At 49.0% G+C, this 14,519-nt stretch overlaps 1 protein-coding gene across 5 annotated transcripts in view; it reads right to left on the reverse strand.

Annotated features, from left to right (window-relative positions):
* Nucleotides 1-14,217, reverse strand: part of FAT1 (FAT atypical cadherin 1) — a 127,204-nt gene extending 112,987 nt beyond the window's left edge. For 2 of the 5 annotated variants that reach the window (XR_013352704.1, XM_077848811.1), the window contains exon 1: nt 13,845-14,217. The gene's annotated coding sequence lies outside the window, so the exon portion shown is untranslated. Of the gene's footprint in view, nt 1-11,153; nt 11,269-13,844 lie in introns of those variants that run through there. The other 3 variants (XM_077848810.1, XM_077848807.1, XM_077848809.1) reach the window with 2 other exon arrangements.
* Nucleotides 14,218-14,519: the final 302 nt, after the last annotated feature.

The raw sequence follows: 14,519 nt of genomic DNA on the forward strand, positions 1-14,519 counted from the left end.
ACATTCTGCAATCCCATTTCAAAATTCATCCTGAAATATTTTTTTTTAAGATTTTATTTATTTATTCATGAGAGAAAGAGAGAGAGAGAGGCGCAGAGACACAAGCAGAGGGAGAAGCAAAGCAGGCTCCACGCAGGGAGCCCAATGCGGGACTTGATCTTGGGTCTCCAGGATCACACCGTGGGCTGAAGGCAGCGCTAAACTGCTGAGCTACCCGGGCTGCCCTGAAATTATTTCTTTGTAAGAGTAATTAAGTTCACTCCCTACAAAATGTAAGGGTTTACGGTCTCATTTAGCACCACGTAACTACTTAAAGATATTAAAATAATTATAAAATAATTAACAACACTTTGATCCTGAGGTCACTTCTAAACCAACAGGAGTCCAAAAAGAGCCCATTTACAAATGGAAAAACAGCAGCTTAATGTCAAGCAGAACTTTTCCTAAGTCAGCAAAGCAAATCTCAGCAACCACATCAATGTTTTATCCCCCACTGCTGTCAACAACCAGTGTTCACAACTGAATACAAGACACACACATACATACACAGCTAAGGTGTCTAAGCTAACACATGGAGAGGGCCAATCAACGCAACAAGGCAGCAGGCCCTGTGGGAAGGTCAGAGGGTACAAGAGAAGGCAAGGGAGCATTTAAGAAAGGGTTGCCTTTCAAGTGGGAAGCAGGCGGTCCACTGGGCTGGCCTGCCGGGTGAGCAGGACAATTATTTTCAGATCAACTGTTCCTCTAAATACCTACAAATTCACCCTACAAATAATCAACAGAGCCTCACAAAACATCCCCAGTACACTCAGTAGAGGACAGCATTGCACCTCGGCAAAGTAACTCCCAAATGAGTATTCACAGAATATAAGTCCCACCCAACGGTGAAAGCAGCCAGGACACTGGAGGGCTGGTTTCAAGGCCAGCTGAAATTAGCACCCCAGCATTAATTTACTGTATCCTAACTGCGCCACTGCCAACTTTGCCCCATTAGTCATTTCATGAAGGGGGGGGTGGAGCCCTGATACACACGAAGCAATAAGAAGCCTAATTGATACTAAATCATACCCCAGTTGGGCACCTTAACTTGTTCGTTAGCTATCTTGCCGTGTCCTCAACAGATAAAGTCAGGAAATTACAAAGACTTTTGACCTCCAGGAGAACAATTATCATTTAAACAAAATAAGAAACCAGTTTTCTCCCCAAACAATCTCTTCAGTTGTTCAACAGTTCTAATATTCAGGGCAATTTTAACTATGTAATGATCAAATAATTTTGTCAAAACAAGGGAAAACTTCAATTCAACCTACAGGTATAGGGAATGTGCGACAAGACAGACCATGTAAGGTACAAAGAACTAATGACTATTTCCTGATCCCGAGGCATTTATAAACTAGGAACAAAATACACGTATATATGGACAGAAAATGCTTTTAAGAACACTTAAGCTGACGTTAAACACGCATTGTCTTTTGTTTTACTAGACTTATTAGTGCTACCTTTAGAACAGAGTATTATGCAGGGTTCTACAGCAAGCAGTTTAAATATTGTGGCTTAATTCTACATATAAAATATTATGCAGCCACTAAAAAGAACAAGACAGCACTCTGTACATTGCTATGTAGACATGTCCAGATAGGTTAACTGGCAAAATGAAACTGATCCCATTTATGTTTGTAAAAAGGGAGGGGTGTGCACGGTACGTACATGAAAGGGCTGAAAAATGAACACAAAAACTCTAGACGGATAAAAAAGTAAACCATCAACAGTGGTTACTGCAGAATAGGCAGCTGAGGGAATGTTCATGCTACATCTTCACTGTTCTATCTGAATTTTTTCAGCAAAGGTGCATGTCATCTGTATCAATCATTCACTCCCCTCACCAATTATTTGACTCATTCAAGGAGCATTTAATGAATACCTGCTATGTGCTAGAAATAGTTCTAGATGCTGGGGATACAACAGTGAGCCAAACTGGCAACAAATCCTCATGGAAGACACGTTTCCTGGTGAGAAACAAGTATGTCGCATGCTGAGGATGAGACAGAGAGGAGAAAAATAAAGCAGGACAAGGGACTGTGGTCAGGAATCTGAAGGGAAAGAGAGAACCCTAAATTCAAAAGGCCCAGGGCACATTTTAGATTTTAGAATGTTCAGTATTATCCTGCTCTCTACCCATTAAAACCCCCTGAGAAGCAAGAGACAGAGAAACAGCAGGGACCACTGTGGCTGGGGTACAGTGAGGGCAAGGGGAGAGCTATACAGGGAGGATTTTTTCCATAAATTTTTAATTTTAGAAGTATTTCCAATTTATAGAAAAGTTATGGAGATAGTTTCCCCTGTTGTTCATAGCTCGATTATGGTACACGCCTTACTAGTGAACGAAGTGAACGAGCACTGATGCACTGTGATAAACCAGTTAGAAGATTATTGCAATAATTGAGGTGACAGGCCTCGGTGGCTCAGCCCAGAAAGGCTAGTGCTGGAGGTACAGAGCAGCAGTTGAATTCTAGATCTATTCCAAGATTTGTGGATGACTTGAAGGGGCAGAGGGGGCAGGGGAGGGAGTGAGGGGAGAAGAGAGAGACAGAGAAAGAGAGAGAGAGAGAGAAGGAAAACAGGTATCAAGATTCCAAGGACCCTGTGCTGAGCAAAGGAAAGGAGCTGCCAGGCCCTCGGAGAGGAACAGGATCTAGATATTAAGAGCAGGAGTTCAGTTTTGGAAAGGTCAGGTGGAAATGCCCACTGTTACCCAAGCAATGACTTCGAGTGGGCAGTGAGATGTGTGGGTGAGGTCCAGCGTGCAGACCCAAATTTGAGATTTGCCCATAATAAATACAGATTTTATTTGAAGCCATAAAACTGAGTAAGACCGAGGGAGAGAACACAGATCAAAAAGAAAACTAAGCACAGATCCCTGATGGTCTCCAAGAACTGGAGGACAGAGGAGTTGATTAAGAACCAGCCCAAGAGACAGGACACAGTCACTGACACAGAAGCTCTGAACAGTGGCGTGGGAAAGACAATCGGTCCATCAATCTTTGAATAGCTGAAGCCTAACATCATTACACGGAAATGACCCTGAAATACTGGCTGGTACCACTGCTACGCACACTGCTGGCTGGCCCCGGAGGCCTTCACCCTGCCCCAACCTCCCCCCCCACACACACCCCTAAGCCCTGCCCAAGGGAAAGGCCCAGCACTCCGCAGCACCGTAACTGTTCTCTCCCCACAGCATCTCAGCCACTGGGCAGGGCCACAGCAGGACCCACTCTTCTCTCTGGACTACCCCCTGTGGGACCACACTCATCACAGAAACCCTTCGAACCCTGGAATGGACTCTGCAAACCTGGCTGATGGAATGCCACTGTGATTAGAATCAACTGTTAAAGGAAATCCTTTTGATCAGGGGGGGAAAAAAGTCCGCTTTTAAGTAGGAGATATTGTTAACATTTTGGTAACATAACCCGGAACTGTGAACTCAGGGTCTGCTATAAAATGCCACCATCAAAGAAACAGTGGCTATTCCTCTATGCAGAACAAACAGTTAAGGCTGAAGGGGGAAGAAAAAGACTCAAAAAAGATACTAATACCATTTCATCTGAGAAGTACATTACCTAGAGTTCATGCTTATGAAAATTAAAATGATTTTAGCTGAAGGCTACACTTTGATATTTAGAAGGTGATCATACTACTTGAACTCACAGTAAGTTAGGATTTCTTCAACGCGTTTTGCGAAGTGAAAATCAGGAGTGTTTACTTAGTTCAGCCCTTATGGAAAAGGGCCTCAGGTCCAAAGCTGAAATATCTTTAGCACAGATTTCTGAAAATCCATAAATGAGAGAAAAATAATTTTTCCACTAGAAATCGGATATTAACATGCTCATATTTCTTCATTAGGGAGACCTTCACGTCAAGTATTCCAAGTCAATTACTGTGACTGCAAATTCTTTGCAAAACAGGACACAGCCCCAGTGCTGCGAAAAATTCAAATACTTAGATCTAAAGCTGAAGATTGAGAAATGTTTCATAGGCTTCCGAGACAGGATTATGTGGGACGCAGCATTACACATGCATAAAATCTATTAAATGTTGTACATTCATTATTTAGAGGTCCCAATTCTTAACACACCATTAGCCCTCCAGACTATAGGGAAACAGTATCAATTCCACCTGTGATGACAAAAATACACAAAAATATTCACATGAAGAACTCTGTGCTCCCTCAGCGTGCTCTCCCACATACTCCCATTCTGTATCAGCAGCAGTAAGAGCGTCACTTATTACTGAAACTCAGAGCTTAATGTTCAGTTTGAACAGCGTCACATTTTAAAAGTACTTTTGATTTTGAAGATGTCTAAACTGCCCAGAAGATTACGTTTTCAAAGAAAAACGTCACAGAGTTGTCAAAGACAACGATATGAAATGTGACTTTTTAAAAAATATTGTCTATTAGGGGATCCCTCCCTGGGTGGCTCAGCGGTTTGGTGCCTGCCTTTGGCCCAGGGACTGATCCTGGGCACCTGCGATCAAGTCCCACATGGGGCTCCCTGCATGCAGCCTGCTTCTCCCTCTGCCTGTGTCTCTGCCTCTGTCTCTCATGAATAAATAAATAAAATCTTTTTTAAAAACACTGTATATTAAATAAACATTTAATGGTCTCTAAAATCATTTCATAAGAGTCAAAAAAAGAGATTGTATCGTACTAAGGAAGGCTGTTTCTCAACTATAACCAATTCACAGCTTCCTAACATTTACAAGAGGAAAAATAAATCATTTTCCTGATAAATTATAATAGCCATGAAGAGTACTTTTAGAAGCATTCATTGTTACCCTGTGAAATTAATGGGTGGATCTTTATTTTCTGGGTGCACACTAGATCTTTGTAAGCCGTGTTAAGATGTTTGTCAGTCAGAATAGGGGTGGGGGGGGGGCCCAGCTATGAAGCCAGAACTGAACAGCAGCCGTAGGCTTCGTATGTATCATTTAACTGCTTCTGGTAATTCTGCATGTTGTTAGTTCTGATTGGAGCTGCAATAAGTCTGATTACCCTAAGCAATGACTTGATTTAAATACTGCCTTCGAATGATCAACAACTGATTCCAATTTAACTCAGAGCCGTCTTCAACCTACTGACAGCGAGAACTCCAAGCCTCTCCCCTCAGCACAGGATAACTTTTTTTCCAGAACTTAAGACCTTAAGGAAGTTAAAGAGACCTCCTCCTTTTTAAGTGGCCTCCATAGAAAATCTGCTGTGTAATTTACCTGCTTTGAGCCCACGAAACCTCTCGAGGTATGTGAAGAGGACGGTCTCCGGCTGTTCTGTGCTACTTGACATCAAAGACGAGACGGACGGAAGCGGCGGCGTAGGCCCTTCTGGCTGCGCTAGGGAGGCCCAGCTACTCCCTTTCCTCTCCTGCTTCTACAGACAAGACATGACCCCTATGTGTTACTCACCCTCCAACCACTTTCTCCTCACCCAGGCTCCAGGGCAAACACTGCTCACAGAGAAGCTCCATAAACACAGTTTACGCCTCTAAGATCCTCTCACCTAATGTATTTTTCTCTGCAAAGAGGAATCCTTTAAGTGTCACCTTCACGGGGCAGCCGGTAATTAACACTGGCCACTTCCCCCCACTCCCAAATCAGGGAAGGGTTACTCCTGGCCAAATTACGATTACAGTCATTTCTGGGTACACGTACAGGTATTTCACTACATGATGGATCAGGAATGTGGATGTTCCGTGTAAGGTTAGAAAATGGAAAGGCACCACGTAGAAAGTCCCTCCTCTCCCTCTCCCTGAAATGCTCTCTTCCCCTGTTCCCCCTTCTTCCCACCTCGCAGAAGGGATGGGACCCGACCAGCTACAAATAAAGACGCCCTCCAGGGCCGTAGGACGCTGCCTCTTCTGAAGCTCTCCCCTAAATCATCACTCCCTCCCGAACACCACACTCAACGACTCCATCACAACAGGCCCCTGTTGCAGCGTCTACACACACCCATCCCTACTTAAGAACAAACTTTATTCCAACCTTCACTTCCTTCAAACTCACACCTTAGGTTTCTCTTTCTCGTTCAGGGAAAATTCTAAAAACATTCTTGCTCAGGGCTACCTGACTTCTGCCTCCTGTAAAGAGGCCATCTCTACCCTTGACTGCTCTGCAGGGCCTCACACCCATCCTGGCAACACAAACCGCTTCTCCTGGTGTCGCAAGCCAATGTCAGATCAGATGCCCTTTCCTCAGCACTCCCTGACTCAATGTCACACTGCTCACGCCACCACCAGCCCCAACACCGCTGTGTCCTTTACATGTCACAGACTGCCTAACACGTGGCAATCCACCACATGTAGAAGATGAAGGGCTCAGTTTCCCTGATTCTCTTCCAACACTCTTTTATACTCTCACCTTCACGTTTGCCATTACAAACCTCTTCCATCTCTTTTAACACATGTCTAAGGTATTGTCCTTAAAGACCTCATCCAATCAGACCTCATGCCCTGATTGTAAAGGATCGTTCTGGAATCCCGCATTCCAGCCTTAACCTCCCCCTCAAGAGCGGGCACACTCTTCCTGAGATACCATCGGACCTATGTGACACTGCCTCTCACCCACTCCCAGTTGCAAAACACCAGCCATTCCACCCTATTTTTCCATTGTACATTTCTATGCCAGAAGAGTTTCGACACTTCCCAAATCACAAATCACTCAGGCTTGCAATCCAAGAAATCAAGTAAGAAAGACGGGGCTGGCAAACATAAAAATGTGATCTAGCCCTGGCTTTGTCCCTAACCGACAGTGCGGATTCAAGGAAGTTAGCTAACCTTTGGAATCCATTTCTTTATTTGGAAAACTAGAGACTGTACTAAAATCTTTAGGGGTGCCTGGGTGGCTCCATGGGTTAAGCGTCTGCTTTGGCTCAGGTCATGATCCCAGAGTTCTGGGATCGAGTCCCAAGTGGGCACCCTGCTCAGTGAAGAGTCTACTTCTCTCTCTCTCCCTCTCCCCCTGCTCGTGCTTTCTAACAAATAAATCTTTAAAAAAATCTTTACAGCCTCCTCCCACCAGAGACTTCTCTGCTCCCCACCCTGCCCCCACCACTTCCTTCTTTCACACACATGATCTTTTATTTCTAACTACCAAACCTCCGTTATCTAAAGTTATTGAGACTTCTCAAAAATTGTTCCCTTTCTCTTCCTGCTGTTGTCATCTAGTCCTTATTTATATTTGCTCAAAGGATTTCCTAGCTTTCCAGTATTTCTGCTTTGTGGCCCCTTTACTACTCAACCTATGGGCCACAACCAAATCTATCTCATGAAAACTTCTTTGCAATATCAGCCCCTAGTTTGCAAATATTCAGTGTTTCCCCTTAGCCTGCTGATTTTATGAAGTATATTCTTCTTGGCCTTATAGTAAAGATCTCTTATAATTTTACCTCTACCTGCTTTACTAATTGAATCTCTAATTTACTTACTTTCTCTTTCAAACCAAAAAGGCATCCTCCCCACAGGCTGGGAACAACCAAGCTGTCCAGAGCAGATGACACCGCCTAGTGGTAACGGCTCCAAACTCGTAAGATTTCCATCCCCTGCCTTCTTAGAAAAGGAAAGCTGAACATGATGTTTTTTTCTGCCCTTCATTCCTCACATTTATTTTTTTTTAAAGATCTTATTTATTTATTCATAAGACACACAGAGAGAGAGGCAGAGACATAGGCAAAGGGAGAAGCAGGCTCTGTGGGGAGTCCGATGCAGGACTCGATCCCAGGACCCCAGGATCACACTCTGACCAACCCTGAGACACCCAGGTGTCCCACATTTAGTTATTTTCACCTCTCTCTTCTTTCTTTCCTTCCCTTCTTAGCGCCTACCCCCATAAAAAAAGGAAAAAAAAAAACTATCCTGTCTATAAAACAATGTAAGCCCAAGTCATAGATTTTCTATGTTCTACTTGCACAAAAGTTGTAAGGCATGTTAAAACGGGTTTAAGGAGGCATTTATAATAAACCAATCAATGCTTTTCCTAAAGATGACATGGTATGCTTTGGCATGCCACAAATCATGTCACAACTAAAGTTTCTCCGATCTGCTTTCCACACGTCATTCCCTGTCCTTGAATTATTCCCTTCTGATTCACTCTTCCCTCAGAAATCACCCTATCCTAATATCCATCTCGGCACCCATGCCCAGCTCACCAAGATGCTGGGGTGAGCCAACCTGCCCTTACCATGCTGGATACAACCGACTGCTTACTTGTCCTCCCCCACTGGACTGTAAACTCCTTGACGGCAGGCAGTGTGATTTGTTCACCTTGTTATCCTGTGTCTGGCCCAACGTTGGGCATAGAGGAGATCCACGGTTGCTGAGTGCATGGAGACTGGAAGGCAGGACTCAAGTAGGGGAGGGAAGGGAAGGAGGGATAACATGGGGAAATACACGTCCATCCTGAAATTAGCAGAAAATCCAGGTGCAATCACCAGGCCAGTAACGACAGTGCAGATGGCTGCCCTGGAGATGGCTCCGATTTCTAGCAGCTGAGAAAGAGGTCACCACCCACCTCAAAATGCTTCCAAATTGGCTATAAGAGATGCCAGATCAGTTTCTGTGATGCAGAGCTTATTTTGAAGCGCTATGCTCAGTCTATGAAGGATAAGAATTAAATACTGCCTGATTTTCCTAGTTTGTAGAAAAGAATTTAACTATAGATTTATCTCCACACATATAATAAACTTTGGCAATTGAGCAAGAACTTTGGCAATTTTATTTAAATCTGGGACTCAAAGAAAGTTTAAAAAAAAAACTTTACAATGTGAAATATACAGATTCTTCATCGGATGGAATACAACTTGAATCAGAAGACAAAATGGCAACTCACTCATCTTAGAAGGAGTGAATCATCTAGAATAACATTTCAAAAACTCCTTTCCAGTGCCTTAGGATAAACTAACACTTGCAAATTGACCAATTAAGTGAGACAAAAAAATACAGTTTGGCTTCATCATCTATATAATTTGGTCAAAAGCAAGCTTACCTACTGCAATTTCCCACTCATAAAGATTAAACAGACACCTAGCCTTATGGCTTCCTGCTATTAACTCAGGTCCTTTAGGCCACAAATTAGGCCACTGAGACATTTAATGCAACAATAATGCACTAATTTGATTCAGTTTACTGAGTCTATGTAAAATCAGCCAAACTTCGGTGGAAAACAGGTGGTGGCAGACTTGATAGGGAAGTTATTAAATAACCCGTAAGATCCCTTTCACCTCTAACATTCAAAGAAATAACTGCTTCAGAGGTGGCTCAAGAGCTAAGTCTACAGAAATGCACTAAAGAGGCAGGGGAGCTGGGGACCAAAAACCATATTAGTTTACACATAATTTTCAGATCCGCCTTTTGGCACTTGTCCACAACATGGATTAAATGATGTATTAGCATGATGATAACCCACTGGGGGAACTTCTAGTGACTAATTAAAAGATACAAGGAATATACAGGTGGCCTGAGCACTTTTATTGAGTCCCCTAACAATCTCACTTCCTTTCAGAGTGACAAAGAATTTGGCTCACTTAAGATGTTCCTTTTTCAAGAACTGGGTTCCCTAATGCACACTCTATTCAAATCAAATCTTATGCTGAACTTGTTACATACCATGTTTGCCTTAACCTAGAGTTATACCAAGTGCTTTCTTTTTAAATTATGTAACGCTTCAAGTATTTTAAAATCCATTTTAAAGTCTACTACTGCACTAAGTACAGAGGAATAGTTCTAGATGTCCCTTTAAAATTCAAAAATAAAGCCAAATATATATATGATAATACTAAGGTACACAACTGCAGAAACATTTTCATGAGTAACTGTAACAACTGGACATGTTGGGTAACAACCACAACGCTTCAGAATAATATGGAAAAATAGTACCAGAACCTACTTTTCACTCGTGTGGATACCTAAAATCTATGTCCCAAAACGCAGAGCCTTAAGAGGCTGCCTTTATAAAAGATAAGATCATTTGCCTTTCAAATTTTTTCCAATTTTAACAGTCACTGTAAATATCCAATATAAAGAGAAAAAAAAAAAAAGTAAAATCAAATCTACCAAGCACCAGTTCAACAAAAGCCACTTAATGAATCCGTAGTTCAAACACATGCAAAGAAGAAAAAAAAAAAAAACTTGAGTTCATAAAAAATGTTTGAGTTTACTTTCCTAATGCATACAATTGCGTCCTTGTTTTTCAAAGCTCTGCAATTCATATCAGTGGGAACAACAACAACAACAAAAAAATCTCACGGAGACCACAGAAAGCTTGCTGGAAGAAGGCACTCTGAGTCAAAAAAAAAAAAAGCAATGAAGAATGAGAATCCCTCTCTTAAAAAAAAAAAAAAAAGACCTTCCAAGTTTCTCTTCTAGGGGAAAAAAAAAAAAGACCTTCCAAGTTTCTCTTCTAGGGGAAAAAAAAAAAAAAAAAGTGGTAGTAAGCAGCGCCTTTCGCAGAGGTCGGGCCCCGCCGTTGATCAATCGCACCGACCCGGCCCGCGCTCACCCGGGGGCACCGCAGCCTCCGAGCCGCGCTCCCTCGGGGCGCGAACATCTAGGAGGAGAGGAGGGCCCGGGGCTGCACGCGGGGCTGCACGCGAGGCTCCCGCAGCTCCCGCTACCGGCCTCTGCTTTCGGGTCACCCACGCCGGGATCTCCCGTAAACCGCAAGAAGGAGCCTCCGGGCGAGATCAGTTAAGCCCTCGGCGCGCACGGGCGTCGCCGGGGAGGGCGGCGGAGTTTCCGAGCTCCCGGGCGCCGCGGAAGTCCGCGCCCTGCGGCCGCCGCTCGCCTCCCTGCAGCGGCCCGGGGCCAGCCCGGGGCGCCCGGTGCAGCCCGGCCCTCGGCCCGGTAATCCCCATTCGGCTCCCGCTGCAAACCATCCCCTCCCGCCCGAGTGCCGAGCTCGTCCCGAACTTCCCGAGCGGGCAGGCGCCGCGGCTCCGTCCCGGGGGGCAGCGGAGCCGGCGTGCAGCAGCGCCTTCCCCGGCCCCCGCGGCAGCGCGGCGCGGGAGCCCCAGGCCGGCCGCCCCCGGAGCTGCAAGTTGCACGGCCTCGCTGCGCGCCCCCGCCCGGGTCACCCGCCCTCCAGCCCAACTTCGATTCTAGCAAACTTACGGCAAAGTTGGCCCCAAGTGGCCGCGGCGCTGCCGGGGACGCGCGCCCCGTCGCCTCAGCGCGCCCGCGGGCGGGGACGGGGGCCCCCGGGGGCCTCGGCGGGCCGGCGGGGCCGCATGGCGCGGGCGGCCCTCGTCGCTGTCCGCGCGCCCCGGCTCGGCCCGCGGCTCGCCGCCCCCGCGTCCCCCGGCTCGGCGCCGGCAGGTATCCCTCCGCCCGCGGCCACGCCCGCCAGCGCCGGCGCTCGTTTCTGCGGCGCGGAAACTCGGGGCCGACTCTCCCCGGCGGCCGGACCGCGCGCCCGCGGGTCCCGGAGCCCCTCGCCGACTGCCCCGAGGACACCCGCCGGGGCCCGGCGCGTGACCCTGCGCCGCTCCGGGGAGCCGCGAGGGGCCGGCCCTAGCGCGGCCCTCGGTTACGGCCGGCACCCCGACAGTGCACGGGAATGCGCATGGGAGGCTTCCTGCTGGGAAAGGGGAAAACAGTTTAGCTTAAAGGAAAAAAAGAAGAAGAAGCCAGCTCTGGCTAATAGAGCTTTTCTGGGTTCCCTTTACAGTCTCTAGAACCTTCAGGGAATTCCTAAATCTGCATTTGAAAGCCTCCGTTCTGGGTCTGCGGTTGCCCCGTGGAATAAAAATCTTCCCAGAGGTCTCCAAAGGAATGCGGTCAGATCGGGTCCACTTCCTCCTTCCCTCCACCCGCAGATCCAGGGAGAATGAAAGCGCCTCCTCGGCCACCTCTTTGTGCGGAGCTGCTGAAACCCCGTAACCTCGCGACCCCGGTAACCGCACCCCAACGCCAGCCTCTTCCGGCGGGGAGCCCCCCCCCCCAGCAGCCCAGACTCCCACGTCTGCGGGACAAAAGGCTGCTGTGCCGCCTCGTGCGCTGCCCCAAGCCGGCGAGTCCACCCCACAAACTGTGAACCCAACCTCACGTGAAACTACGAGGTCCCCAAGGGAGAAGGGGAAGCCCCGGGCGCCTGGGCGCCCCACTCGGCGGAGCGCGCAGGTCCCGGGGGGTGGGAGCCGGTCCTCCGCGCCCGCAAATCTCCAGGCGCCCGCCCCGCACAGCTGACGCTCGGCTGGAGCCCGGAGAGCTCCGGGGGTTGGAAAACAGCCCAGGGAGGAGGGAGGACACGACCTCGGAAAGTTTGTGGGACTCGAACATTTAACACTGCGAGGACAAAGGGGTCTGATTTGCCCCGGCACCGGGGGAGGGGGCTGCAGGGGGAACTGCGAGGCAGATGCGGGCGAGGGGGAGTCTAGGGTTAGAGGGAGAAATTCCTTGGTTCAAAGTTAACGCAGCCTCCTCTTAAACCATCCTAAAGAAGGTGCTTGGGGGGAAAAAAAAAGTGTCTAGCAGGTCATGGCTGGGAAGGAAAAATAATGCCTGCAGAATGAATGGTGCGGATTCGCAGCACTATTGCTACGCTGCGCATTATTTGGAAAACGCATAAACTCACACGCCCCGCAAACACCATCATCCAGACACTCGGCCGTGGCCATGAATGCGCCAAGTGCGCCCGGAGTTACAGGTCAATTTTATACATGCAGCACCTCAAAATAGGTGCCCTGATCTCCAAGCTCTCCCGGCTTGCGCCTCTTGCCGAATCCCAACTCTCGGCAAATCACAGTCACACAAGAACACCGACAGTTTGCTGGGGGAGGGGGGCAAGGGTGGGAGGGGAAAGAAGAGAGCAGAAAGTAAAAAGACATCATCATCCTGGAACATAAAAATCACAAGATGCCTTAAAGGGCGCAAAAGAATTCCCGAAGACAATTACCATTCACTGATAAACCAAAACCCTTACTCGAGCTAGAACAGCTGTCTGGGAATCCCGGTTTTCCAGCCTCGCCGCGAAACCTAATCGCCTGGAAGAAGTTGCACTTTTTCGCCACAGGAACAGCCGAGAGCCAGAGATGGAGGTTTCCGACTCCGGCGCTGCCACGTTTTTTCGGCTCTTCTGAGCCCTAACGAAACGAGATAGAGATGCCTCTGGTGCTACCATCGAGTCACCTTCACAGGAAAGGGAAACGTAGCTCAGGCTCCACGTTTGTCCTTGCCACAGTTGGTCCTCCCTAGCCCTGTCCCCAAAGGTTTTTGCAAATTAGGGGGATTAGGGGACGGTGCCTGCAAACAAAAAAACGCTTTCTGCCAGCACCGCTTCTCCAACCAGGCCGCCGAAGGCCGGTATTTGAAAATTAAGGCAGCGAATGGGCTGGAGCGGGTGGTTAAGCGGAGGCTGGGAGCTCACGCCCACGTCCCGGGAGCGCCCGGCAGGTCCAAGTTCTCGGTCCGCGCGGAGCCCGGCAGGGACCGCGCGCCTCGCCGGGGGCCCGGACTAGAGGGCGCTGCGCCCCTGCAGATCGCGCGGCCGCGAGGTGCGCCCTCCCTGGGCACCATTTCTATAATAAGTTACATTCGAAATAATGCGCAGACAGCATAGCTTCTCAAGTTCTTTTGAGCGGTGCTATGTATGTATCTCATGAATTCCGAAAACCTGCGCACACTGATCTTCCCATTCCCGAGCCGCGTGCATCCGGAGCGCTGTGCGGCTCGCCAAGAAGAGCGAGCCTGTAGGATGCACACGCTTCCCTGCACTAGCTAGCTCGGGACCAACGACCCCCCACGTAATCTCATTTGCGTTTAAACTTCAATACAAAAAGGCTTGCACTACACAAAAGAACTCACCAGTCCAGCCCCTCGGGTCGGTGGGCGCCGGCTCCAAAGTCCCCCGGCAGCTCCGTAATGCGCACGCAAATTCGGGTTATTCGTTAAAAGCCGTCCCTGAAGTCCCAACTTTGCCTCCCTCCGATCTTCAGCACGTCCCCAGCGGGCGTGCGATGCGCCCGCGCGGCCCGGACCCAGGTGGCCACATCTCCGGAGGCTCCCGTCCCGGGTGGAAAGTTGGGCACCCAAGGCAGGAGGGCGACAGGGGAGTGCGCGAGGGCCACGGACCAGGGCCGGGGAGAAGCCAAGTTTGTCGGGACTTGCCCAGGCAGCGAGCCGCCGAGTTTAGGAGTTGCGGCCGGGAACTGCGGCGGATCGCCGCCTCTTTCCCGGCTCCCTCCCTCTTGGAGGCGCTGGGGGAGGGGAGGTGACGTCAGCGCCCCGCCTCGCCCCCCGCCCCGCGGCGCGGCCGGGATTCTCCTGCGGGGTCCGCCTCCCCGACCCGCGCGGCGAGCGAGCGGGAGGCTGGGGCGGCCTCCGCTGCCGCAGCGCCCGCCGTCCGCCCCGAGGCGCGCGTCCCCCTGCACCGGCGCCGCGGCTCCGGAGCGGCCCCGGGGTCCGGCTTGGCGAGCCCCCCGCCCCCCGCCCCCCCGCGGCGCTCCCCGCGCGTGCAACTGCAGGTGATGCTCTCCCCCT

The sequence above is a fragment of the Canis aureus genome, chromosome 15 (genome assembly GCF_053574225.1).
Source record: "Canis aureus isolate CA01 chromosome 15, VMU_Caureus_v.1.0, whole genome shotgun sequence".
In the NCBI taxonomy this organism is placed as follows: Eukaryota; Metazoa; Chordata; class Mammalia; order Carnivora; family Canidae; genus Canis; species Canis aureus.